Genomic DNA, 26,828 nt, shown 5'->3' on the forward strand with positions numbered 1-26,828 from the left:
CTTTTCTCTTTTTCAAATTTTTGTTGTAGTTTGGAAATGGTAAGTATCCGTTCTTTGAATGTTTGGTAAAATTTGCTTGTGAAGCCCTCCAGTGTAAGACTTTTATTTCCTGGGACTTCTTTGATTCCTGCTTTAGTTTTTTAAGTTGTAATTGGTCAGTTCAGATTTTCTTATTCTGTGTAATTGAATTTTGGACGATTGCGTGTTTCTAGTATTTTATTCATTTTGTTGGCATATAGTTGTTCCTAGTATTTTCTTACAATCCTTTGTGTTTCTGTGGTGTCAGTTTTTTTGTTTCATTTGAATGCTTTGTCCTTTTTTCCTTAGGAGTATTGTTAAAGCAGGGGTTGGGAACCTTTTTGGCCATGAACGCCAAATATTTTAAAATGTGATTCCATGAGAGCCATACAATGTGTTTAACACTAAATACAAGTAAATGTGTTAATTTGATGTAAGATCAACACTTTTAAAGTAGAATAAGTCTTCGAATTCTTTTTTAATAACGTTGTTATGCTGTTTTTAACCAATGATGAATAAAGTACTTCTTACTATTAATGCAACTTCTGATACTACGTGGTTTTGCTGATTGCTTTGTAGTCTGGTTGATACGTGGTGAGGTTAAGCTTCATGCAGGCATTGAGACTTCTATCCATAAAACGTGATCATAGGTTGGTCTAAACATTCTTCAGATGTGAAAAAGACTGCTCACATGCATATGTAGAGCCAAACATCGTCAGTACAGCAGTACTCACAGGGTGCAGTGTGTGGTATGTGTCGGGAAGCGCGTTCCAAATTTTGACAATCAGCTGGTCCGTGGGTTGAAGTTTTTTCATTTCTCCCTACTTGTGTTTGCTCACCAACTCTGCTTGCTGTCGTGCAAGTCTTTCCAAATCTTCATTCAGTGACTTGAGCTTATTCACCCACATGTCTGAGGCCTTTAGGTCAGCAGTTTGTAGCTCAAATTATCTGACGGAGACAGCAAGGATGTAACTCAGGTTGGCGCTGTCCACTGCACACTCATGTGGATGGGTGATGAACTTAAAAAGACGAGTGCACTTACGAAATTGTCCAAAGCGTGCTTTGAATGACCTTAGGAGATTAGAAGTGAAACCCGCTAGCTGCTGGAGATCAAGATGTTGAGCAGGGTCACTTGCTGTGCATGCATCTTTAAACTCTCCTAGTTTTTCAAAGTTTAGTAAACGACCTGTTTCAATGTCAGGTATGAAGAGTTCCAGCTTGATTTCAAATGCAAACACTGCTTGTTGAATTGATAAGACTGAATTTCCAACGCCTTGTATTTTCACATTGAGCTGGTTCAGATGTTCAGTCATGTCCATGAGAGAGAATGTTAAGAGCCACTCAGTGTAAGCTAACTTAGGATGCTTGACGTTTTTCATTTCTTTTTTTTTTTTTTTTTTTTTTGCATTTTTCTGAAGCTGGAAACAGGGAGAGACAGTCAGACAGACTTCCGCATATGCCCGACCAGGATCCACCCGGCACGCCCACCATGGGGCGACGCTCTGCTCACCAGGGGGCGATGCTCTGCCCATCCTGGGCGTCGCCATGTTGCGACCAGAGCCACTCTAGCACCTGAGGCAGAGGCCACAGAGCCATTCCCAGCGCCCGGGCCATCTTTGCTCCAATGGAGCCTTGGCTGCAGGAGGGGAAGAGAGAGACAGAGAGGAAGGTGCGGCGGAGGGCCTGAGAAGCAAATGGGCGCTTCTCCTGTGTGCCCTGGCCGGAAATCGAACCCGGGTCCTCCGCACGCTACACCGACTCTCTACCGCTGAGCCAACCGGCCAGGGCGTTTTTCATTTCAAGAAAAGTGCAGATTTCGCTCAGACAAACCGCGAAACGGCTGACCACCATCCCTCTTGACAACCAACGCACATTGCTGTGCAGAAGCAGACCAGGATAATTATTCCCAACTTCATCCAGCAGTGTTTTAAACTGGCGATCATTTGAAACTCAAGCAACAATAAAGTTGACCACCTGAATGACCAGTGACATCACCTCACCAAGTAGCTCACCGCACATCTGAGTACAAAGCGCCTCCTGATATAGGATGTAGTGAAAACTTAGGATGGGTCTCTTTTCATGTTCTCAAAGAAGCACTATGAATCCTCTGTTTTTTCCCACCATGTACAGAGCACCATCAGTACACACCAAAATAAGTTTACCCATCGGTAGATTTTTTTTCTTTAGCGAACTCAGGAAAGACTTGAATAAATCCTCCTCTGTTGTCTCTTTCATAGGCAAAACAGCAAGACTTTCCTCACGGAGTTTGTCACCGACAGCATACCTTGCAATCACACTGAACTGGGATAAATGGCTTACGTCTGTTGACTCATCTAAAGCAAGAGAAAAGAATGGTCCTGCATTTATGTCCTTCACTTGTGTTGCCTCAATTTGATTTGCCATCATGATGGTACGATCATGAACAGTTCTTGCCGACAGAAGCATGTCTATTTTTCATTTGATTATCTTGTCTTTATTCGAAAAGTCGTCAAAAAATCAAAAAATGCATTGGCAACATCAAGCATGAATGTTTTGGCATACTCCCCATCTGTGAATGGCTTTCCGTTTTCACAATTGCTAAAGCACCAGGAAAGCTAGCAGAATTCCAGTCACCTTGTTGGGTCCAAACACAGAGTTGCTGCTGACTAGCTTGCACTCTGCACAGTAGCTCTTGACATGCTTTCTTCCTGCTCTTCCCCACTGGTTATTTTGATGCAAATGTAGTATGATGTGTGTCGAAGTGCCGCTTTATATTTGACCATTTCATCGATGCATTTTATCATTGCATATTAGACACACTGCAGAACATGCTCTCTCCACAAAGGTGAATTCCTCTGTCCATTCCTGCTGAAAAGTACTATCTATACTTCTCATCTTTTTTTCTTTTAGCCATCTTCTTCGTCAAAAGGGTTTTTGCAATTCGCTAGCTGACTACTTGATTAAAAGGAGGAAAGTTTACTTCCTGACCTCACAACGAATCATGTATGTTATGCATTAACCAATAAAATTTGGTGTTGTCCCAGAGGACAGCTGTGATTGTCTCCAGCCACCCTCAACGATGAAAATGAGCGGTAGGAAATGATGGATCATAATACATGAGAATGTTGTATACTTTTAACGTTATTATTTTTTTTTATTAAAAATTTGTCTGAGAGCCAGATGCAGCCATCAAAAGAGCCACAACTGCCTCACGAGCCATAGGTTCCTGACACCTGCTCTAGGCAGCAACTTTAAAATGACAGCAATGATCCTGTGCTCAAGCTGGCAACCCAGGTCTCAGGCTGGCATGTCCATGCTCAAGCTGGCAGCCTACGCTCAAGCCATCGAGCCCTTCCTGTTGCTAGCAACCTCGGGATTCTGATCTTGGACCCTCAGTGTGCCAGCTGATGCTCAATGCACTGCAACTGCATGGGTCAGGCTATTCTGATTTTTATTATGTTTTTTCTTCAACTTACCCTGGGCTCTGTTGGTTGTTCTTTTTCTAGTTCCTTTAAGTATAAACTTAGATTGTATTTTGGAGATTTCTCTTCTTGAGGTAGGCTTGTAATGCTATGAACTTCCCTCTCAGGACTGCTTTTGCTCTATCCCATATATTTTGGATGGTTGTATGTTTATTTTAATTTGTCTCCAGGTGACTTTTGATTTCTTTTGTTTATCTCATTAACCAAATTATTGTTTAATAACATGTTATTTCATCACTGTGTGTTTGAATGTCATGTTTTTATTGTAATTCATATCTAGTTTTATACACGACATTGTGGTCAGAGAAGACACTTGATATGATTTTTATACATTTTCTTTATTTTATTTTTTTGGATTTTTCTGAAGCTGGAAACGGGGAGGCAGTCAGACAGACTCCCGCAGGCGCCCGACCGGGATCCACCCGGCACGCCCAGCATAGGGAGATGCTCTGCCCATCCGGGGCATAGCTCTGTCGCGACCAGAGCCACTCTAGCACCTGGGGCAGAGGCCAAGGAGCCATCCCCAGCGCCCGGGCCATCTTTTGCTCCAATGGAGCCTCGGCTGCGGGAGGGGAAGAGAGAGACAGAGAGAAAGAAGAAGGGGAGGGGTGGAGAAGCAGGTGGCACCTCTCCTGTGTGCCCTGGCCGGGAATTGAACCCGGGACTTCCGCATGCCAGTCCGACGCTCTACCAGTGAGCCAACCGGCCAGGGCCGATTTTTATACATTTTCTAATGCATATTTTATTGACTTTTGAGAGAGAAAGCGGGAGAGTAGGAGAGAGACAGTAACAAGCTGTTTCTGTGTGTACCCTGATCAGGAATTGAACTGGCAACTTCTATACTTCAGAAAAATGCTCCAACCACCCGAGCTATGTGACTAAGGCTTATTTCAATATTCTTGAATTAATTAAAACTTATTCTGTGTCCTTCCCTGGCCAGTTGGCTCAGTGGATAGAATGTTGGCCTGGTGTGTGGATGTCCCAGGTTCAATACCTGGTCAGGGCACACATAAGAAGCGACCTTCTGCTTTTCTTCACTTCCCTACCCCCTTCTCTCTCTTCCCTCTTGGAGCCGGTGGCTCTATTGCTTTGAGTTTGACCTGAGGCATTAGGGATAGCTCATTGATTTGAGCGTAGCCTTGGTATAGGGTTTCCTGGGTGGGTATACGGTTTTCAGGGTGCATGTGGGATTCAATCTCTTTATCTCCCCTCCTCTCTCTTAAAAAAAAAAAGGCTTATTTTGTGTGCTAACATGTCATCTGTCTTTGAGTATGCTTCATGTGCACTTGAGAAGAATGTATGTTCTGCTGCTTTGGTGTGAAATGTTCTGTAAAGATCAATTAAATCCATCTGATCCAGTGCGTCATTTAAGGTCAATGTTGCATTGTTGATTGTTTTGTCTGGAAGATCTAGCCACTGAATTCATCGGAGTGCTAAAATCCCCTGTTATGATTCTAATGTTGTCTGTCTGTCACTTAATTTCCACTAAGATTTTCTTTGTATATTTAGATACTCCTGTGTTGGGTTACGTATGTTTACAAGGGTTATATCCTCTTGTTGGATCAATTCCGTTAGTATTATGTAGTGATCTTCTTCCTTCCTTGTTGCAACCTTTGTTTTGAAGTCTATTTTGTAAGGATACAAGCACTGCTATGCCAGCTTTTTTTTTTTTTTTCCATTTTCATGGAATATTCTTTTGCATCACTTCACTTTCAATCTGTGTATATCTTTTCTTCTTAGTAGGGTTTCTTGTAGACAGTATATACATGGATCATGTTTTCTTATCCATTCAGCTACCCTGTGTCTTTTAATTGAATGATTTAATTCACTTGCATTAGTGCTTATTATTATTATTTTTTTGTATTTTCCAAAATGAAAAGCAGAGGGGGGATCATTCTTGCATGCCCACCAGGGAGCGATGCTCGGCTCCTCTGGGGCCTTGCTCTGCTGCTACGGGAGCCATTCTAACACCTGAACTGGAATCCATGGAGCCATCCTCAGCGCGGAGGCTAACTCTGCTCCAGTGGAGCCTTGGCTGCAGGAGGGGAAGAGAGAGATAGAGAGGAAGTAGAAGGGAAGGGTGGAGAAGCAGATGGGTGCTTCTCCAGTGTGCCCTAGCTGGGAAACGAACTAGGAACATCCACTCGCTGGGCTGACACTCTAACGCTGAGCCAACCAACAAGGGCCTAGCTTTATAGTTATTATTAATATTTACTGCTGTTTTATTCTATATATATATATGTATATACATATATATATTCCTCTTTTTGTTGTTGTTGTTCTTCTTATTCTTCCCCTTTTTCTCCTACTTCTTCATCTTCTTCCTCTTCTTCATCTTCCTCCTCCTCCTCCTCCTCCTCCTCCTCCTCTTCTGCTGTAAGCAGATCCTTTAACATTTCCTGCAGTGCTACTTTGGTGGTAATGAACTATGTATGCATTTTGAGGTTATTTGGCTTGGGAAGCTCCTTATTTGGCCTCCAATTTAAAATGATAGCCATGTTGGAAAGAGTAGTCTTTGTTATAGGTACTTGATTTTCATCGCTTTGATTATTTTTTGCCAATCCCTTCAGGTATGAAGAGTTTGTTTCTGTTGAGAAATCACCTGACATACTTATGAGAGCTCCACTGTAGGTAACTAACTTTGTCCTTCTTGCTGCTTTTAAGATTCTCTTTGACTTTATCCTTTGCCATTGCAGTTATGATGTGTTTATTTTTATTTTGGGGGTAAGGAGCGGGTAGATAGTGAAGTTGACTCTTGCAATTGCCCCAAATGAAATCCACCCAGCAACCCCATCTGGAGCCGCTGCTCAAGTACTTAGCTATTTTTAGCATGTGAGGCTGACGAACTCTGACTAACTGAACTATCCTCAGCGCCTTGGGCCATGCTCGCACCTATTGAGCCACTGGCTGCCAGAGGGGAAGAAGGAGAGAAGGGGAAGAGGGAGAGGGGAGAAGCAGATGGTCTTTCTCCTGTATGCCCTGACCAGGAATTGAACCTGGGACATCTATACAGCAGGCCAACACTCTATTCATTGAGCCTCTGACCAGGGCCTCTGAAGTGTGGGTCTTTTTATTCATCTTTATTTATTTTTTATTGATTTATTTTTAGTGAAAGGAGGGGAGATAGATAAACTCCCACATGTACCCCAACTGAGATCTACCCGCAACCCATGTCTGAGGCTGATGCTTAAACCAACCAAGCTATCCTCATTGCCTGAGGCTAGCGCTCTGACCAACTGAGCTATCTTTAGCACCCAGGGACAACTCTCAAAGCCATTGAGCTACTGGCTCTGAGGGGGAAGAGAGAGAGAAAGGGAAGAGAGAGGGGAAGAGATGCAGATTGTCGCTTTTCATGTGTGCCCAAACTGAGAATCGAATTATAATGTCTGGACTTGGACCAACACTTTATTCACTGAGCCAACAGCCAAGGCCTTTACATTTTTGTTAATTGCAATTCTGTGTTTCCTGAATTTGTGTGACATTTTCCTATACCAGGTTAAGGAAGTTTACAGTCATTATTTCTTCAAACAGGTTTTGATCCCCTCCTCATTCCTTCTTTTTCTGGTACTGCCATGGTATGGATGTTAATACACTTGATGTTGTTATAAAGCTCCCTTTGACGTTCTTTAGTGTTTTTCTTTACTTTCTTTTTCGTGTGTGTGTGTGTGTGTGTGTGTGTGTGTGTGTGTGACAGAGACAGAGAGAGGGACAGATAGGAACAGACAGACAGGAAGAGATAGATGAGAAACATCAATTCTTCGTTGGAGCACCATAGTTGTTCATTGATTACTTTCTCATATGTGCCTTCACGGGGGGGGGGGGGGAAGCAGATCAAGTGACCCCTTGCTTAAGCCAGTGGCCTTGGGGTCAAGCTGTTGAGCTTTGCTCAAACCAGATAAGCCCGCGCTCAAGTCGGCGACCTCTGCGTTTCGAATCAGGATCCTCCATGTCCCAATCCGATGCTGTATCCACTGTGCCACCGCCTGGTCAGGCAGACTTTCTTTGTTTTAATTTTCTTTTCTTTTGGATGCTCTGCTAGGGTGCTTACTGTCATCTTGTCGATAAATAGCTGATTCAATTCTCTGCTTCATCTAACCTGCTACTGATACCTTCTAGTGTATTCTTTGTTTCACATACTGTGTTCTTTATTTCTGATTGGCTTCTTTTTATGTTTTTTATGTCCTTTTAAGATTTGGTGTTTCTCTGTTTAAGTTCTCACTGAGATCACCTATTCTTCCCCTGAGGTCTTTGAGCATCCTTATAACTACTCTTTTAAGCCCTACTTCTGATATTTTGATTACTTCTATTTTATTTAATTCTTTTTCTCAGGATTTCTCTTGTTCTTTTATTTGAGGTATGTTTCTTTGTCTCCCCATTTTGTCTCTGTGTATTAGGTAGAGCAGCTATGGCTCCCAGACTTGTTATGATGGGTTTATGAAGTTGATGTCTTGGTGGGCTCAGTGGTGCTGTCTTCCAGATCACCTGAGCACATTGTTCCAGGAATGATTCTTGTGGGTTTTGTGCACGTGCTGTTGTAATTTAGTCTTGAATGCTGTTGGCCATTTCTTGGGAGGAGTTAACCCTTTAGGCTGTCTACTAATAAGGATAAACCTCAATCACTGTGTTGGGTCCCTGTGCAGGGACTGCCCCCCGAGGCAGAGTTGTTCCCAGCAGGGAATGGTGCTTGCCAGTCTCTTTCTTTGGGTGTGCCACTTGTATGGCCAGTTGGGTTAAAGTCTGGTATTTCCTGTAACCCAACACTGATTGTGTTGGTTTTGGGTGTGCTTAGGTAGGGTTCAGGGACAGATCTGTGTCAGGTGTTGTGTGTAACTGGCCTTGAGCTACCTGTCAGGAATTATCATGCTATTCACTATTTGTGGCATCTGCTGAGCCTGGGTGTGTGTAGGAGGGTCGACTTCCTCCAGCTTAGAGCTGGGGACAGATTTATGAAACTTCCAAGCGTTTTCGAGGTCCACCTCTACCTGATACCTGACAGCTACACTGCCACCCCTCAGGGTTTCCTGGTCTTCCTCCAGAACGTTCTGAAGAAAGACCGGGTGCCACCCTCCATCCCCTCTGCAGGAGCAATTTCAAAAGAGTGATACCACCTGGTACTAGGGAGGAGATATCAAAAGAGTCTCCCATTGAGGGTGGTACCCAAGGACCCCACAGAAAAGGGCTGAGCACTTTGTCCTGGTCTCAGACAATAGCTTCTGAGAGATACACACTGAGAAAGTCTCAACTCTGTGTAATACTGATCCCTGCAGAGCTGAGATGTTGGAAGGCATATTTAGTCTACCATTTGTGGTAGAACCAGCAGGTCTGTAAGGGCGTGTTGGGCACTTCTTTTTCTTCCCAAGCAAAATCCTTCTGCCTTCAAGAAAGGTCCTGTTCTGAGTCGCTCTCCAATATCTTTGTGGGACTTAGCTCAGCAAGGTAGAGCCACTAGCTGTGAGAGAGATAGGCCAAATAATTCTCCCATTGGGAGAATAGTGAGGCCTGAACTTGCAGGAGAGATAGTAGCAGTCCCCTTATGATGTAGGCACACATTTCAGCTTTTGCCCATCTTATTCAGGACAAACCTTTCCTGGAAATGGGCTCTGAAATTCCCAGCACTGTGCAGCATCTGCTTCTCCTGTCAGACTGAACTCAGCACAGTGAAGCCACAGGGACTGGAAGGGCAGGCCAAGTGACTCAACAGGTGGGGCTGGGGACACCTTCTGTGCACTTGAGGTGGGAAAGATTGGTCTCATTTCCAAGCTTCACAGTCCAATCGCTGTCTGAGTCTCTGCCAAGAATTTCTTCAGGAAAAGAGCTCCCCAATGGAGCCTCTGGTTCAGCCCGCAGACCCTTCTGTATGACCCAAGCATGGTGGAGTCCTGTCACAAGTTGTTGGATGACTGGGCAATGCACTTGCCTGCTGGTACTGTAACTATACGAGTGTTCGACCCTGGGAAGGCACATCTGTTTCTAGCAGACTCCCTTCTCTTCCAGGGGGGCTAAATCCCCCCTGATTTTCGCCACCAGATGCTATGTGGATGACTCACTCCTTCAATGAGAAATCAGAAAATACCGGCTCACAAAACATGATAAGTGGAATCGGCTGTTTCAAAATGAGCTAAAAGACATGAGGGAAAACTGGAAAAAAATGAAAGACAATGGTGATAGAGGGAACGGGCAGTTATTACCTAAAGGGGACAGAATTTCTGTTTGAAATAAAGAAAAAAGTTCTACAAATATTTAATAAATGCTCAGAAGTGTAACTATGGTTGTTTGGTTTGTGTTGATCTCTTTCCATGATGGGTTGGGGAGATTAAAAAACTGTTCTGCTCCCTCCATCTTTCTGAAATCCTGCGAAGTCTTTTGACTTAATTATTTTGAATTTAAGTGGTAGTGATGGTTGCATAATAATAACATGATGTTGTTAATATGATTGAATTGTATACTGAAAAGTAGTTAAAATTGTAAATTGAGTTTTACTGTAATAAAAAATAATGAAAGAACAACATAAATCAGAAATAGGTGATATGGTAGAACACAGGACAGAATTGATGACAAAAGAAAAAAATCAGAAATAAAGATTAAATTAAATGTACAGGAAAGAATGAACAAAATGGATAATACCTTAAGAAAAGAATTTTTTATTTTTAAATTTTTTTAGCGAGAGTTGAAGGGTAGGAAAGACAGGTACAAACAGATAGGAAGGGAGAGAAATGAGAAGCATCAACTCATAGTTGCTGCACCTTAGTTGTTCATTGATTGCTTTCTCATATGTGCCTTGATGGGGGGGGGCGCTGGGGGCAGAGAAAGGGCCCAGCTGAGCCAGCGACTTTGACGTTGGGCTTCACCCAGCGACCTTTGGGCTCAAGCCAGCAACCATAGGATTATATCTATGATCCTAAGCTCAAGCAAGTGACCCCATGCTTTAGTCGGATGAGTCCGCACTCAAGCCAGTGACCTTGGGGTTTTGAGCCTGGGTCCTCAGCATTCCAGTCTAACACTCCATTTACTGCACCACTGCCTAGTCAAGCAATAATATATTTAGAAATCAAAAGAAATTTAAAGCCTGACCTGTGGTGGTGCAGTGGATAAAGCATTGACCTGGAATGCTGAGGTTGCCAGCTCAAAACCCTGGGCTTGCCCGGTCAAGGCACATATGGGAGTTGAAGCTTCCTGCTCCTCCCCCTTCTCTCTCTCTCTCTCTCTCTCTCTCTCCTCTAAAATGAATAAATAAAAATAATTAAAAAACAAAACAAAACAAAAAACAGAATTTAAAAAAAAAAGAAATTTAAAAAGGATCTACAAAAATGGCAAATGTAAAAGGTAGGCAAAGAAGCCATGGCATTTTTGAAAAGTAATACCAATACATATATGGGATTAGTATACCATAAAAGTAACATTTCAAATTAGTGGAACAGACCCTGTCTGGTTGGATCAGTAGTAGAGCATCCGCCCAGCTTATGGATGTCGTGGGTTTAATGGGGAAGCTACCATCTGCTTCTTCACCCATCACCCTATTCTTTCTCTCCCCTTTCCTTCTCCCTCCTGCAGCCATGGCTTGATGGGTTAGAGGGATTTGCCAACCCTGTCCTCAAGATGGCACTGTGGCTTCAGCCTTAGGCACTAAAAATAGCTTGGTTGCTAAGCAATGGAACAACTCCCTTCTTGGTCAAATCATTGGCAACAGACAGGGTTACGGGGTGAGTCCTGGTTAGAGTGCATGCTGGAGTCTCTCTCTGCCTCCCCTGCTCTCACTTAATTTAAAAAAAATTAAAAAATAGTAGTGAAACCTATTCATCAATAAATGGTGGTACACATATGCTGGATTTTAAGTAATTTTCTGGCAGGACCTACACCATGGCAAATGAAGTGACTCTAAGGGAGGAGGGAAATTAGTGGTTGGGGACTTCAGGTAAAGGGTAAATTTTTACCGAATACCCTCTGGCAGCTTTGTAAAATTCTATCATGTGAATCTATTACCTTTGGAGTTCAACTAACTGAGTTCAGACCGCAGCTCCCCCAATAGCTAACTCTTCATCTTGGGCAAACCCTTGACACTCTTCAAGCCTATCTCCTTCTCTGTGAAATGGGATGAGTATGTTAGCTTGGTGCTGCGTGGCACAGAATAAACTCTTGATAAATGTAAATTACTGGTAGAAACAACTAAATGTCTGTCAACTGATGAATGGATAAAGTGGTAGATCAATTCAACAGAATATACAGTCATAGAAAGTACAGTACTGACACATGCTATAACATGGGTAACTTTTCTACATGGTAATTGAAAGAAGCCAGACAAAATGGTCACACATTGTATTCCTTCATATATATAAATATGAAATCTCCAGAAAAGACATATCCATCTAGACAGACAGCCGATAAGTTGTCGCCAGAGGCTGGAAGGAGAAGGAAATATAGTGAGAGCTAATGGTTAAGGGGCTTTCTTTCTGGGCTGATGGAAACATTATGGGTTACATCAGGAATAGTCAACGTTTTTATACCTACTGCACACTTTTGTATCTCCGTTAGTAGTAAAATTTTCTAAACACCCCTGGTTCCACAGTAATGACGATTTATAAAGTAAGGAAGTAACTTTATAAACTGTATAAAGCAGAGTTACAGCAAGTTAAAGCATATAATAATAATTACTTACCAAGTACTTTATGTCGGATTTTTGCTAAGTTTGGCAGAAAAATTTTTTATAAAACAACTTATTATAGTTAAATCTATCTTTTTATTTATACTTTGGTTGCTTTGCTGCCGCACACCATGAAATCTGAAACGCCCATAGGTGGGCGGTAGGGACCAGGTTGACTAACACTGGATTAGATAATGGTGATGTTTGCACAAGCTTGTGAATGTACTAAATGTCACTGAAGGGACAGTTTAAAATGAATTTTATATTATGTAAATTATATATCAATTAAAATATTTTAAATGCAAAGTACCCATATTCATTTGATGATGATTTTCATCTATACCCTTTCCTATTCCATTCCCTTTCATGCCCCACCCCCACTATTGCTCACACTAACTGCCTCCTGCTGCCTGGCAGAGGCCTCCCAAGGAGGGTATCAGATCTGACACCTGCATCCTATGGCAGAATAAGGGGAGACCCAGTGTACATTTATGCCTATTGCTTTTCCCAGGTGGAAATGGATGCTTCTAGCAGATATTTATGTTGGCTTCAGTTGATGGGGGAATTTAGACAAGGAGGCACATGCAGCCCGGGTCAGGGTAGTGGCCCTGTCTGCCTCTCAAGTTAATATCTAGACATCTCCTAAACGTTGATCTCATGCACCAACAACTTCTGGATGCTGTACTCTGAAAGTCCGATTGGACACCTACAGGAAATAGTAAATATTAAGGACTTTGGAGACTGGCCTCAAATTGAGGCTTTCTTCCACCACATGCAATGTGACCTAAGCACATTGCTGACCCGCATGAGTAAAGAGATGCAGTAATGCTGGCCATGCGTGTTGTGAAGGGTAGCTGAAGGAGTGCATTAGAGGGCCTGCTGCATAGGTGTTGAGTAAATGGTGATTGCAATCTTAACCTTGTTTGGGTGGGCCTCCTACTGCTGCAGCAGTTCCCCTGCCTAGGTCCCCGACCTTAGTCACTGGCCCCCAGGTTACTCTAGGTAGATTCCCCTGATTTTTTCTCACCTTCCCCAATGACAATCACATGGATAAGGTAACCCAAACCTTTTGGAAATGTGTCCTGACTCTGTTTTCTGAGATAATTGTCTGGTGCTAATGAATCATAAGGCCCGCCTTCACGAGACACCTTTTACCATTCTCCTGGTCACCTTGGACTCTTTCTATGCCGTCTTCAACTCTGTCCAGCATTTATCCTTTTACCCCTAACCTCATCCCTTGCTTCATCTGATACATTACCCCCCTCGCTTGCTTCTCCATAAACTGGTAACTTATCTCTCTTTTGGACTTCGGCCATGGATAATCTTACTTTTTCCTCTGTTCTTACCCCCTTTGCATTATTCAACCTTCCAACTTGCAATTCTTTATTCTCAGGGAGCGTTTTACTCCCACTCCCACCAAAGAAAAATTACAAGTAACAGCATTTCAAAACTCAAGAGGCTCTTTCATTACTCATCTACTAATGCTATTCTTACATCCCAGGAGACAGACCACAGCACACCCAAAGTAAATTTTATACGTTTTATTGCAAACCTGTGCAGGGACTGCAGGCAACCCACTCAAGGGAACACTGCAGCCCTGAGCTTCTAAAATGGGTCCTTTTTATAGGGTGGCTATCTAGGCTGAGCAAGCAAGCAGCGTTTACAAGGGCGGGAGAGGTGCGATTAGCTGACCTTATCCTTGGCTAAGTCTCTAGGGTAGGGCTTCCTGGATGTTGGGTACATAGAGTTCTGTGGAAAATATTGCTACATTTCTAAGGGTTGTTTATCTATTTTTCCTCCAGCCATGTACTGGATGTCTTCAGTTTTCATGGCTGGTGGCCTGCATCGCTTGTCCTAAGATATCACAGCTATTAGTTTATTTTACTTTATTAAGTTTTAAAATACATCAGAAAAGAGAAATTTATAAGTATCTATATAAAAAAAACAGCTGGTATCCAAAGTGGCACCAACAGTTCTAGCGTGTCTTATCTTGCATACTCGTAGGAGAGAGAAATTTCGATTTCCTCTTCCCTGGCAATGAGATATTTCCCCAAGGCGGAGTTATGGGCAACATTCTCACGCTCAAGTTGAGCCTTCCTCTTCATGGCCTCCCGCTCTGGCCTCAGCCAGTCTGCGATGGGCGTTGACATGACTGGCCCACGAATATCAGGTTTCTTCCATGCAACTGGTTGTAGAGCAAAGTCTTCGAGTAGATACTGGTTCTGAGACTTGAGTCGGGTCTGGGGCTTGGTCACAGCAGTGTGAACAGGGTCCCTCTGGAACGATGTACTAGATGATATTCTGTAGGGTGCAGGCCTAGAAGAGGCAGACTGAGGGACACTAGGCGTGGTAGGGTTGATCCAGCCTGGCTGGGCAAAGTCGGTCAAAGTTGGCCCAGCCGGTCTGGCAGGAACTGCCAAAGATGCAGGAGTCGGCTGGGATGAAACAACTGCAGTGGGCTGAGCTGACTTAGATCCAAGGCGGGCAGCATTGGTTAAATCTGGTTGGGCTGGGTAGGTAGAAATTGGCACAGCAGGTCTGGCGGGACCTGTCAAAGATACAGGATTCGGCCGGGAGGAATTGACTGCAGTAGACGGAGTGGAGATAGAACCAGGCCGGGCGGGGTCAGCCCCAGCGGGCCGATGTGATGCCAGACACTGTGGCCTGCGAGGAACAGGTCGAGCACGAGGCTTCTCTACAGTTGGAAACACCAAAGGTACCAACCTGACCTTGCCAGGAGGTGGCAGCTCGTACTGAGGTGGTGATGAACTTTCTATTTCAGCACTGCCGACTGGCTTCTGTGGTTTGGCAGGCGTTTTCTCAGGACCTTTTGCCTCATGTGGGGTATCCGGGCATCGTTTGATAGTTGGGGCTGGCTGGTCACCTTTGGGGTTGCTTGAGATTCCCAAGGCCCTGGAGGAAGAGAGTTGCGTTTTCTTATCAAGCTTCTTCCTCAGAGCATGAAACACCTGCACAGACTCCAGCATGTGCATAGCTAGGGAGCTTCGAGGCTTTCTGAAGGTCTCTTGGATCATCTCAGGTTGATTTCTCCTCCTCTTCATCTTGGGAATGGTTGGCTTCTCTTGTGCCTTGACCTTTTTCCATGCTTGATTGCAGTCTTCAGCTTTTTTCGAGTTCTTTTCCTTGGTTCTTTTTGCCTTTTCCTGCTCCTGGCCATTACGTTTGCTGTGCCTGCTGGATGCCCGTTTCTGGGGTTTCCTGTTGGAGTCCTGGGCCGTGTTCGCAGGAGCCCCATCACTGGCTGCAGCCTTGCACATCCCCACTTCTCCCACGAGCACGCAGGCAGGTCTCTCAGGCTGGATTTTGGCCTTGGGAGCATCACTGTTCGGCTCAGAAGCTGTACGTTTGTTCCTACTGGCTTGAACAGAGAGAGTCTGTGTGACACTTGACCTTCTCTGCAGTTCATTGAACTGGATGTCTCTGGAGTCTACGGTTTTGCCCACTATGGGGAATTCAGATTGATCATCATCCAAGGAACTTAACAGCTGTGGAAGGTAAATATCCTCCACCAGTGCAGTGCTGTCTGCCAAACCATAATCAGGCTCAGTCCCATGTTCAACTGTGTGTTGGTCCACCAGACTCAAGCTATTGTTTTCCAGCCCAGTGCTTTCACAGCCCAGGTGCTCCTCTTGGCCAAGGGGATCAACGCAGGCCAGGAGCTGGTGGACATCTGGGATTTAAAGGGAGCAGTGGAGGATCTTGGTTTTCGGTTAGCTTGGATTTAATATCATCAGAATTCTTCTTCTTTTTTTGTTCTTGGCATGGAGCTGGAGGCATTGCCAGAAAATCACTAGGACTATAGACTGGAGTAACCTTTGAAATGTCCCCTGGCTCGGATGGTAGGTTATTCTCAGGTGTCTGTATATTTTTATTTCTAGGACGTGGGCAGTTCTGGAGTTGGTGGTAGACAAAATGTTTGCAATCCCAGGGAAGACTCCATCCCCAGGGATGTCTCCATCACTACGAAGGAATCAAGGAGAAGTCAGTCAGTCTTGGTAAGTGCGATGCTCCCTCTATCACCAGTGCAGCACTTGTACCCTTCCAACAATGGGAAGGACATTTCTACTAGTCCCTGTTCGGGATCAGAGAGTGCCCTACACTAAGAGATAGGAGGCAAGTGTTCTAGTTCTTACTGGTCACCTTTAGATGTCCTTGTTCCTTGATTTTCTTTATAATTCACAGGGTTTTTGTAATTTACAACAAAAAGTAAAGGAGATATTTAAAATGTTTTGCAGGCCTAGCTTTCCCGTAGCGAACCCTTTTCATTCTCTCACTCTCCTGAGTGAACAAGTACACTTCACACCATAGAGTAGGAGAGGGAAGGGAGCTAATCCTAATGAAATATATAAGCAAGGACAGACTGTTAGCATGCTTGCTCTGGACAAGATCTTGGACCACAAAGAGTGGACTCCTGGCATAAAAGTAAGAAAGCTTTTGCCCTGGCCCAAAAGTCTATTGGTTAGAGCATCGTCTCTACCCGCTAAGGTTACTGGTTCGATTTCCAGCCAGGGCACATACAGAAACAGATTGATGTTTCTGTCTGTCGGTCTCTCTCTCCCCCTTTTCTTTCCTCTCTCCTTCAAATCAATACAATAAAATTTTTTAAAAAGAAAAGAAAAATTTAAGCTGCTACTATCAAAATAAGACATCTGAAGTGCCTTCAAATGAGACAAAAGCAATAAATCAGGGAAGGAAGTTCATTACAGTATACAGTACAGGGGTCTAATCCAGGAGGGCCGTGAAAAGTGTGCCATCTCTTGGTATGCTCTGGGGTTCTCATACATAGAGCATACATGGCCGTTACAGTGTCCCCCCTTCCCACCTCTATCAGCTGTCCTCAGCTAACAAAGCATCTGAGATTGGAGAGCACTGACTGACAGTAAGAGTTATTAAAGGCACAGAACAGAAATTCTACCTGTATGTGTACTCACAAGTTGCCAGCTCAGAATGATCCTGGTTTTGAATGCTGACTTCTTCCATCTCGTTGGTTGTACTCACCTTGCAAACTTGTGTCTATGATGGGTTGAGCAGACGCAGAGTAGCAGATTGCAGAGGTAGAGGCTGATGGTATCACATTTATGGGCTGAGCCTCCTTTAGTACCATGAGCATATGTGGTTGAGGGGCAGAGGCCCTGCTCTGTGTGTAAAACACGGAGCCATGGGATTGTAGGTAGGTGCCCGGTTCTCCAGAGAGCAGGGATCCCACTGTGCCTTGATTATAGTAATACACTTGACTTCCTTCCTGGTAGGGGAATGACAGGCTGTGTCCCTGATTTGGTATTTGAGGCGGTGCCCCCTGGATGAAGCTGGGATAAAGTGGTGGATACAGGGGAACCATGTTATTGGCATCTGGAGTTTTAAGACACTGGGATGCCATGGCCGTGGAAGACACAGCTGTGGCCTGCTCAGCGACAGAAACAGTGAAGTCTCTGAGTGATGATGACTTCATCTCAGTGCCTCCTGGGAGAGCCCACTCAAAAGTACCAGCATAGGAAGCAGCTGAAGTGGAGACCTGCCTCTGGCCAGCAACTCCAGACAGCATAGTTGCGCTAGAATGCTGGTAAAGGTGGGCACTTCCTATGAGTGGCTGGAAAGAGGGGCCAGAGGCTGATGGCAGTAGCCATGCTGAACTGCCGGCTGGAGCAGAGACCCCAGAGAAATTGGAGACATTTCCTGTTAGGGAGGCTGCATTGCTCACTACAGGAAGAGAGATCTGCAGAGAATTGGAGGTTCCAAGTAAAGGTGGATTTTGGAAAGTCTCTGTAGGGAAGAAGAGCGTGATGGAAAAAAAAATCAGTGGGATTGATAAATTCTCACTATGTTTGAAGTATGGCATTATCTTAAGATTGTTGCTTTCACAAAGCCTCCAATGGCAGTCCTCACTGAGATACCAAAAATGAAACAGTTTGTGATGCAAGTGAGTGCCAGAGCTGTTTGCTGCTCTTCTGTATTCACTTTTGTCTCCCAACGTGGGCAGAAATGTGCAGAAGACCCAAGTGGTGTGGTTCCTACCCTGTTCTCTAGGGTAGATGCAGTCACTTGCTGCCCTATCTGTCGCTCTATTGAGCCTGCAGTAGGGATTGATGTGTCTGCTCTTTCCTAGAGGCGAAGCATTGAGAACCAGGAGTCTTTGGAGAGCGTCTGTTCTCACAGTCTCACTATGTGAGTGAGGAAACGGAGTCTCAGACATATCAGATAGGCTTCCTCATGTTCTGAATTATGTTAGTTTTATCAGCAGGTTACATAACAGAAGGATCCCAACTTCCTTTTCAAGACTGTGCTCTGAGCACTACACTGTGAAAAGCTTGGAACAATAAAACTTAGAATACAGGTGCTTTTCTTGTGCCTAGAAAACAGTGTAGGTAGTACCCTTATAATCTTCAGTGTCTCATTTTGCCTGCAGAGACCACATGCCATTCACTAAAATTCAGGTATAGCTTAGTCCAGTTGGTCATGGGTCATTCTTACTCTTTTCAGACCTGGTTTCTGATCCTACCTCATGTCTATCTGAGACTTAGTTTCTCAAGAAGTGCTTTTGAAAGAAAAAATGTTATTTAAACTAGTTAGCTTTTGGTACTTATCTGTGAAGAAGTATAAAAGTAGCTACATAATGATTCATATCAATAAGTGATATATTACATACGATTTATATGGGTAAAGTTATAAGTTCTGGAAAGACAAAGAGAAAAGTCATGAAAAACGTATCACAGAACTAAAAAGTATTCAAACTATGAATGAAAACTCAAGCATAAAGCAAGCATCTAATCATAATACATTTACTAATAAGTGAAATTGTATTATACTTGCAATATTACATAAGTGGACATACCTCTCCTATTTTAGTAACTACTATTAACCAAAATGTAATAAATGTAGATATGTAGGTAGTTCCAGTGCGTATAGACAAATATTTTCTTAAAAAACTGGTATAGTCCTAGCGTGCGGAGGACCCGGGTTCGATTCCCGGCCAGGGCACACAGGAGAAGCGCCCATTTGCTTCTCTACCCCTCCGCCGCGCTTTCCTCTCTGTCTCTCTCTTCCCCTCCCGCAGCCAAGGCTCCATTGGAGCAAAGATGGCCCGGGCGCTGGGGATGGCTCCTTGGCCTCTGCCCCAGGCGCTAGAGTGGCTCTGGTCGCAACATGGCGACGCCCCAGAGGGGCAGAGCATCGCCCCCTGGTGGGCAGAGCGTCGCCCCTGGTGGGCGTGCCGGGTGGATCCCGGTCGGGCGCATGCGGGAGTCTGTCTGACTGTCTCTCCCTGTTTCCAGCTTCAGAAAAATGAAAAAAAAAAAATTAAAAAAAACTGGTATAGTTACACATAACGACTCTTATAGGGGGTGACTATTCTAAATATATAAAGAAGTCACAAAGCTCTGAAACAAACAAGCACACAATGCAATTAAAAAAAGGGGAGAGGACCTGAATGGACAGCTCTTCCAAGCGGCCATACAATTGGTCAGTAGATACATGAAACGATACTCACCTTCACCAGCTATTCGAGAAATGCAAATCCAAACTACAATGAGATACCACCTGTTGGATTGGCTATTATTAACAAGACAGGTAATAGCAAATGTCGGAGAAATTGTAGAAGGAAAGGAACCCTCATTCACTGCTGGTGGGAACGCAAATGAGTACAACTGTTATGGCAGAAAGTATGGTGGTTCCTCAAATAATTAGACATAGAATTTCCATATGACTCAACAATCCCTGTCTTGGGTATCTGACCCCAAAACTAAAAAACATTGTTTTGTAAAGACACATACACCCCCATGTTCATCACAGCATTATTCACAGTGGCCAAGACAAGGAAACAGCCAAAGTGTCCCTTGATAGAGGACTGCATAAAGATGATGTGCTTCATATATACAATGGAATACTACTGAGCCATAAGAAATGATGACATAGTGACATTTATGACAATATTGATGGACCTTGAGAACATTATCCTGAATGAAGTAAGTACATGAGAAAAAGCTGAGAACTGTATGATTTCACACACAGGTGGGATATAAAACTGGGACTCATGAACATACATAGATCAAAGTGAAGTGGTTACCAGGGGAGGGAACATGGGCGAGAGGGATGACGGAGGAAGTGGAGGAAGGGTGTAAAGAGGGACAAATATAAGGTGATGGAAAATGATTTGATTTGGGTGATGGGTATACAACATAATCAACGGTTCAAATGCTATAGAAATGTTTACCTGCAGCCTATTTACTCTTATTGATCAATGTTACTGTGTTGAAGTTAATTTTCTAAATAAAATGTAAACATGGAAAAAAAATGAAAGAAACACTGGTATAAAGCAAGAAGCAAATGAAGTGTAAAGGAATTCCATGAAGGTGCTCTTTCATATATTTCTTTATATTTTTGAGCAAAGAACAGATCTTAAGTCTGTTAGAAATCTATATAGATATTTTGCCCTGGCTGGCTGGCTCATTGGCTGGAGTGTCAGTTCAGCATATGGATGTCCTGGGTTAGATTCCCAGTCAGGGCACATGGGACAAGTGGCCATCTGCTTTTCTTCCTCCTCCCTCAGCCCCTTCTCTCTCTCTTCCCCTCCCACAGCCAGTGGCTCCATTGATTCCAGCGTTGGCCTGGGAACTGAGGATGACTCGTTTGTTAGAGCATCAGCCGCAGGTGCTAAAACAATCTCGATTGATTCGAGCATTAGCCCCAGATGGGGCTAATGTTTATTTTACTGATTTTAGAGGGAAAGGAAAGGAGAAAAACAGTGAGAGATAAGATCATTAATCTGATCCTGTGTGTGCCCACACCAAGGATCACACCAGTAACCTCTGCGCTTCGAAACTATGCTTTAATCAGCTGAGCATGGGCATGGACGTTTTTATGGTTTTCTTAAAACATAGATTATAATTATCTTTAAGATCCAGGAAAGTATCATAGCCAAAACCTTAGAAAACATTACCTCCAGAATCCAAATTAAAAAATAAATGTGGGGATCCACAGGGGACACTGTAATTTTGGTTTAGATAAATGTGAAATGAGAGGTGTGGGAACTGACCGTTTCTTTTTCTTCTTAGGTAGCTAAGATCTAAAGACATGGTGGTGGTTTATCGGTCTGTTGTGTGTGTGCGGAAGAAAATACCTGTGACGATGAACAGCAGCTTAGATTTAAAACATACTTATCGCACACAGGAATCAGTCTTTCTGATTCAAGTTAGGACACGCACTGTTAAAAAAATCTTAATCTTATTTTCAACAGACAGAGCATTGACATCATTTAAAAATCAGAACAAAGTGCAACACTGAAATTCTGTTTCATCCAGCCCCTAGATAGCCAGCTTTGTGAGTTTCCTGTTTATTGGAGACATCATTTCTAAAACATACTTTAAATGTTAATGCTTCGAAGTGCCAAGTGCCAGTTTTCAGAAAGGCAATAGACAAACACAAACAACTGTCTATGTTTTTTGGTTCAGCTGCTTTGCCTAGTGATACCCTATTCTGGCCTTCCTTTCTTGTCTAGTTTATTCATGTAAGCATTTGTTAAAATCAACTTAGTTGTGCCTTCCAAAGAGCAGATTAGACCCTACACTCTTCGTCTGCTACAATTGAACATATTTGGTTCCCCTCTACATTCCATTCCAACCACCTTTTTGGCTCCTGAGAGCTCCTCCAAGCTCTCTTCTTCATCCGTTCAGCTTCCTCTCCTTCATTCTGCTGCTTCCCTCCCTCCTGCTGCCCATTGCCCTGTGCTGATGAACACAATCCTCAAGTTTCTTACATTTAAATACTTGCCTCTATATAGCCCATTACTATCCATCTTCTCTCCCTGTTTTCTCTTCTCACCTAGTTTGGGTACAAAACTTCAAAATCAGGTGAATATTATAGTTTGAACAGCACTACACTGAAAACACTGACGTTGAAACATTAATCATGGGAGATGATTACACATGAGACATCTGGGATATATAGTGCTAGTTTTCTCCACCATGCCAGTTTTCTCTCTGCCTCTCTTAAAACATGTCAAGAAGTGTTGATTTTATTTTCTACATAGGTGCTCTTTTAAGACGCTTTGGTAGAAAAGTTAGGTATTAGCAAGAACAGCCTATCTTACCCAGTGATTAATAGATGAGGGAAAAACAACTTTTGTGAGAGTCACTGACTTCTCCATGGTCACATAGCCAGTAAATGTCAAAATCAAAACTGAAATCAGTTTTTCCAATTTCTAGATTACTACATTCCACTATTATTGTATATTATCTAGTTTACACTACTCTTAAATATAGGGGCAAAAATTATCTAATCATATCTTTAGCAAGTTTTATTCATTACCTGACATGATAAAGAAGAAGAGGATATATCAGCAATAGATTCAACGGATGAGGAGAAAATACTTGACGTCTGACTGGCTAGAGCCAAAGAGCGCATGTGTCCAGTACGAAGGTCACTGGTCACTGGTTACTGGCCACTGGTCAGTTGCGATGATTTAACTGTATTTACAAATCCATGGAAACTCCAAGGTTCTCTCAGATGGTGATAGGTTTGGTGGAGAATGATGTCACAAAGCAGGCAGTTAAAAGGGCTGAGAGAGCCAATAAATTGGTCGGATTGCCAACAAGAAAGCAGGATTGGATGGAGGGAGTGATAGGGGAACTGAGCCTACACCTTTATCACTGAGCCCTGGGCACTGACGTGATCGTCAGCAAGACACATGTGATCATCTCATGTTCCCAGGGCTCTTTTGTTAGGGAAATAGTCTCACTATTTCTTTCTTTTCTTTGTTCCCTCACTATTTCTTAATGACATTCATTAACAAAATTAACTAGTAGTTACTTATATTCTCTATGATATAGCATCTAACATACATATCTTTCATTACATATAGTATATTGTTAGTTTCTGTAGAGAAAAAGAAATGGGACAGGTAGGTTGCACAATTATATTTGTCCTGAAATTACATCAGTCCAGCTTGAGTGATTTGACAGCAACCTTTGAGGAGCAAAGGAAGGGGACTCAGGAGTTCTTTCTGTGAAGTAGTTAAAAAGCAAGTGAAGTTTGTCGAGTGCATTTTGGGGGGAACGACGTAGTCCTAGGCTGTTTTAGTTTGTTCTCGAGTGCTTCCCTTCTTGGGCTGGGCTGGGTAGGTTGGACTTGCTCTCCATTTTCTTCTTCATTTCGGCATTGTTTCTGAGAGCAGCTTTGATCGTGCGTTCTTACACTCATGGATGTTGCTTCCTGTCAGCTCCCAGCAGCAGGAGTCTTCTTTTCAGTGTCCAGTGCTTCCCCGAATGGACTCTGCCCATGAGAAGCAAACACCGAAGAGCTAGGAGTCAGCTGAAGACAAAGCTTCCTTCCTGCAGCCTTTGGTTACAGTTCCTCTGCCATGATTTGCTACCTGTCATTCCTTGGGCCATGTAGGCATCCTGCCATCCTGCTCTTTCACACGTGCGAGGCATTCGTGAGATTTTCCTTTTTTCCTCTTCACCTAAACTCTATGCTCTGTGGCAGTTACTGTAGTCTCCTGCCCCCTGGCTAACAGCCAGTGCAGAACTTTGGGCTCCTAAGGTTCCCTGTCTGCCATGCTGTTGCCCGGCCAGGCAGAAAGTAGAGGGAAAGTCAGAGAAAGACAGTGACAATCATGAGGAATAGGGAACGGGGAACATGAACGTGGACAAGAAAAAAGGTATTTATGTGGAATTTTTGCTTTCTGTGAGAAACAAGTTGACACCATTTGGTTTCACTTTGTATTAACATATCAGAGGTTGTTTCCAAGCCTTTTACGCTTGGGGAGTGGTGAACAACAAATTATTTCAGAACCAATAAGGCGGAAATAACCCTAAGCATAAGCAAATTTAAGTGAAATCATTGGCATTTAATCGTTCAATTAGGATAGATCACTGTTTCAGGGACCCGCAGAAATTTCTGGCAGACTGGTCTATGGAATAGAGGTTGGAAAACACTATATACTGCAGCAACTGCCATGAATTTGTTCACTAGCGAGAATTACCTTAAATAAGATTTTCACTTTGTTTCATGTCATATCACCTCATTTACATGATTCATTGGTCTGTTTTTAGAATATGGATTATTTTTATGCTCTCTGTCAGAGCTCTGGGTTTCTCCTTACCTTTTCTTCCCAGTCTCATTTTTGAAGGTCTCGCCCTTGTAAGACAGATTGTGTGTGGTTTTCTTGATGACTTTATTTAGAAGAATCCTGAACTAACTTGACCTGAGGGATCTTGTGGAGAAACTTTAAAATGGTCTGTGAAGCAGTCGTGTGGTGAGTTACACTGTGCACCCGAGCAGGGGAACAGATGTGTGCAGCCAGCCCCCGTGGCCTGCGTTGGCTCTGTTCTTCTTCCCTTGCTTAGTGCTTTCCTCACGTACCACTCTTGTCACTCTGAGTGAGAGCTGAGGTGCTAATGACTTGCACACGGTGGTACAAAAGTAGGTTTACAGTTGTTCGTATGGAAAATAATACAACAATTAATGAATAGAAGTGTAAGAATAAAATCTGCTTTGTGTACTTACAACTGAAACCCTGTACTTGCCTCTTCCCCACACCTGCTCGTATATGGAGTAGCTGGTTTTGGAGAGCAAATCTATAGATCTAGTCCTTATTCTTAATGGTGAGCTGTTAGGAAGACCTAGGTCAGACTTTTGTGGGGCTTTCTTAGTGACAATGAGTGGGAAGTGTGTGATGCCGATGCCAGGAGCCCACGGCAAGATAGCTCATAAATTGGATCTCCAAAATGACAATTGTCATTTATAGGCCTACATTTCCTATTTGAGACATATGTGTTTTCATAGATGGTATATGATATTTACCTAAGGAGAAATTGTAAGCGGTGTTGCGGTGCAGAGAGACAGCTGAAACTTACACTGATTTTTCAAGAAGTTCCCCCTCAAACTGCTGACTTCCATGATACAATATGTGCTCAATATCTGCGGAGCAGACCGATGTGTCCTTTTTCTGAGTTCCCTCAGAAATGAAGGGAATCCATACGTACTGCAGGGTTGGTGGTGGAAGATGGGAGGAACTGTGGTAACACAAGTCTGGTGGCGAAAAAATAGTTACAAGATAAGGAATCGGTTCCAACATTCGGTTTAATCTTGAAAAACCCTCATTAGGCCTTTCCTGGTCCCTAGCATGTATATGTTCTCTGCATAGTTCCAGCCAGTTAACTTCAGCTTCTGGCTCACCATCATCTTAACCTCTGCAGAAATCGTCAGTGTAGGAGACGGAACCTAAAGAAGTTTAGTCCAACACTCAGAAAAAGCATCAAGCTCCACCCTGACCTTAAGCCCTCTTTTAATGGAATATTGTCTTGTCTCATAGACCAACTACCTGCATTTTTTACCCAATGGGATAATAACTAGGACCTGTCTTGATGAAGCATACCCAGTTCATCTACCTCTGGACTCTTCATTACTCTCACTTTTGATTTAATTAAAGACTGGACTTTCTCAAAGCCCCCTATATTGTAGCTGGGTGATACCAGATGCTAGTAGATTTAGAGTATCAAGTACTTTGTTGTTTGGAGCTCCAAAAATTGCTCACTCCTGTATTTTCCAGCCAGTGTACTACATACCTATTATGGCATTCTGTTACTTCGTGTTAGATCTACTCCCATCGAAAGTTCTGTTCTTTGCTAGTCTTCTTTTCTGGAAACCCTGTTGTCCCAGGTCTAGATTTATTGTGTTAACCATAAACAAATTTTTCCCACCTCAAGCTTTGTGTCATTTAGCAAATTGTAAGTACAAGACCAAATAATGCTTTTCTAGTTTGAGATAGATTTATGTCACATTTTGTATATTTTTATTTCTACAGATATTTGTGCCAATATTTATTTTTGGCCACTACATGCCAGAATTCCAACAGAATCTTTTATGTTTTAGCACTGAATTTGAATGTGCCTAACCGTAAGTGTGCAAAGTGTGCAGTGCTAATTTACAGCTATTTTTTTAAATATCAATTTCTGAATATAAACCCAGTTTGAACTATATGGAAGTGTTTAGAATTGTTAATGCCTTTGGATATACACTTGGTTAGAATATGATAGTCACAGAAATGTGAAAACTAGTGATCTTTTTACCCATTCATTCATTTATTCAATAACTGACCTTTCTGACCCTGTTACCCGGATCTCAAATGGTTGTGAAGCTTAGTAACACTGTATATAAGATACTTTCAGAGATTAGAAACTAAAAGTTAAAAATCCAATGTCCTTTGGTATTATAATTACATTTTGCTTATATGATACATATTATAATCTACATTTTACCCTGATATTTGGTATTCTATTCTGCTTTTAGACCTGTGGAGGTCTTGCTGTCCTTTGCTGTTTCACAAGGAGCAGAATAGAGAGGTTTTCTAACTGATACGGATCTTTATTGGCGGTACTGTGGAAACCGCAAGACTTGAATCCCACTTGTGCCTTTTACCATTATTTTTTTTATCATTTTATAAATTAAAGTTAATGCAGTGACATTGATAAATCAGGGTACATATATTGAGAGAAAACATCTCCAGATTATTTTGACATTTGATTATGCTGTATACCCCTCACCCAAAGTCAAATTGTCTTCCGTCACCTTCTATCTGGTTTTCTTTGTGCCCCTCCCCTCCCTCCACCCCTTCTCTCCTTCCTCACCCCATTCACCCCTCCCCCTCACCCCCCATCCCCATTACCATCACATTCTTATTCTTGTCTCTGAGTCTC

General features: G+C 43.0%; 1 long non-coding RNA gene and 1 pseudogene across 1 annotated transcript; one reads left to right on the plus strand and one right to left on the minus strand.

Moving 5' to 3' along the window:
- Positions 1-1,813: 1,813 nt before the first annotated feature.
- Positions 1,814-9,740, plus strand: LOC136318344 (uncharacterized). Its single transcript, XR_010728058.1, has 2 exons — positions 1,814-3,430; positions 9,055-9,740. It is a non-coding gene; the product is annotated as an uncharacterized lncRNA (long non-coding RNA).
- A 4,362-nt stretch (positions 9,741-14,102) lies between these two features.
- On the minus strand, positions 14,103-22,533 carry LOC136318345 (uncharacterized protein C2orf78-like; annotated as a pseudogene).
- Positions 22,534-26,828: the final 4,295 nt, after the last annotated feature.

Source organism: Saccopteryx bilineata, unplaced genomic scaffold (assembly GCF_036850765.1).
Source record: "Saccopteryx bilineata isolate mSacBil1 unplaced genomic scaffold, mSacBil1_pri_phased_curated manual_scaffold_49, whole genome shotgun sequence".
Taxonomy (NCBI): domain Eukaryota; kingdom Metazoa; phylum Chordata; class Mammalia; order Chiroptera; family Emballonuridae; genus Saccopteryx; species Saccopteryx bilineata.